Source organism: Grammomys surdaster, unplaced genomic scaffold, assembly GCF_004785775.1.
Source record: "Grammomys surdaster isolate TR1022 unplaced genomic scaffold, NIH_TR_1.0 170, whole genome shotgun sequence".
In the NCBI taxonomy this organism is placed as follows: Eukaryota; Metazoa; Chordata; class Mammalia; order Rodentia; family Muridae; genus Grammomys; species Grammomys surdaster.
The window spans coordinates 8,946,381-8,948,249 of record NW_021604618.1 but is presented as its reverse complement, the minus strand read 5'-3'; the positions used below and the strand labels follow the sequence as shown (position 1 = coordinate 8,948,249).

The 1,869-nt window shown below is 49.0% G+C and overlaps 1 non-coding gene across 1 annotated transcript; it reads right to left on the bottom strand.

Annotated features, from left to right (window-relative positions):
* Positions 1-654: 654 nt before the first annotated feature.
* On the bottom strand, positions 655-761 carry LOC114621024. The gene has a single exon (XR_003711379.1). It is a non-coding gene; the product is annotated as a U6 spliceosomal RNA (small nuclear RNA).
* Between the last annotated feature and the right edge of the window lie 1,108 nt (positions 762-1,869).

Genomic DNA, 1,869 nt, shown 5'->3' with positions numbered 1-1,869 from the left:
CCCCTACCTACCCCCCCTACTCCCACCTCCCCACCCTCAAATTCCCACCCCCTGGGGCGTCCAGCCTTCATGAGGTCAAGGTTCTCTTCTTCCGCCTATGCCCAGCAGGGCCCTCCACTTTTACATATACAGTTGAAGCCATGGATCCCTCCCTAAGTGCTCCCAGGCTGGTGGTTTAGACCCTGGGAGCTGTGGTTGGTTGGTATTGTTGCTCTCTTCATGGTGCCACAAACCCTTTCAGCTCCAATGATCTTCACTCTAACTCCTCCATTGGGAACCCCATGATCAGTTCAATGGCTAGTTGTGAGCATCTGCCTCTGAATATGTCAGACTCTTGCAGACCTCTGAGGAGACATCTATATCAGGCTCTTATCAGCATGCACTTCCTGACTTCCACATCAGCATCTACCTTTGGTGATTGCACATGGGATAGATACTCAGGTGGAAAGGTCTTCAGATGGCCCCTCCTTCAGTTTCTGTCCCTCCTTTGTCTCCATATTTGCTCCCTTGAGTATTTTGTTGCTCCTTCTAAGAAGGACCGAATCACCCCCACTTGGTCTTCCTTCTTCATGAGCTTCATGTGGCCTGTGAGTTGAATCATGGGCATTTCAAGGTTCTGGGCTAATATCCAATAATCAGTGAGTGAATTCCATGAAAAATATGGAAGGCTTCACGAATTTGCGTGTCATCCTTGCACAGGGGCCATGCTAATCTTCTCTGTATCGTTCCAATTTTAGTATATGTGCTGCCGAAGCGAGCACTGGACCACTTCTTTTTTAAAGGTGTAAACAGGGATTTGTGTGCGTGCGTGCGTGCGTGCGTGTGCGTGTGCGTGTGCGTGTGCGTGTGTGCGTGTGTGCGTGTGTGCGTGTGTGTGTGTGTGTGTGTATACTTCCTGCCTAGGGCCCAAGGATGCTATGGATCCCCTAAAATTGGAGTTACAGTTGTAAGTCAAGTATATAGGTGCTGAGGACAGAAACTGAACAGTTGCGGGGCAGTGGTGGCGCACGCCTTTAATCCCAGCACTTGGGAGGCAGAGGTAGGCAGATTTCTGAGTTCGAGGACAGCCTGGTCTACAGACTGAGTTCCAGGACAGCCAGGGCTATACAGAGAAACCCTGTCTCGAAAATTTAAAAAAAGAAAGAAAGAAAAAGAAACTGAGCAGTGTGTGATCTTAACCACTGAGCCACCTTCCCAGCCCCCACATCTTACGTTTTAAAGTAGCATACAAGATAGTGTGTGCATAATCATATTTTGAATTTCTTCATCCCCCTAACCCACTGCCCTTCCTCATCTCCTACCTCTCTCTCACTAGCACCTTTTCAAATCGTCCTGTCTTGTGTTTCGCACCACACGCACTTCATCACCCTCCCCTTCATCACCCTTCCCTTCATCACCCTTCCCTTCATCACCCTCCCCTTCATCACCCTTCCCTTCATCACCCTCCCCTTCATCACCCTCCCCTTCATCAATCACCCTCCCCTTCATCACCCTCCCCTTCATCACCCTCCCCTGCCCTCTTAAAGAGCTCTTCTTCCTTCCCTCATCCCATTCTACTTTAATAAGCACATCCAACGCACACACTCAAATTCCTCATGAGAATGCAGTATCTTGCTTAACATGTCCTTCAGTTCTTCCACCTATTACAGGCCTGAGAGTCCATGTGGAAAGATGGCCTCTAAAGAGGTGGTTAAGATTAAGTAAGAGAGGGGCTGGTGAGATGGCTCAGTGGTGAAGAAGACTGACTGCTCTCCTAGAGGTCATGAGTTCAAATCCCAGCAACCACATGGTGGCTCACAACCATCTGCAATGAGATCTGATGCCCTCATATGGGTGTCTGAAGACAGCTACAGTGTACTTACATATAAT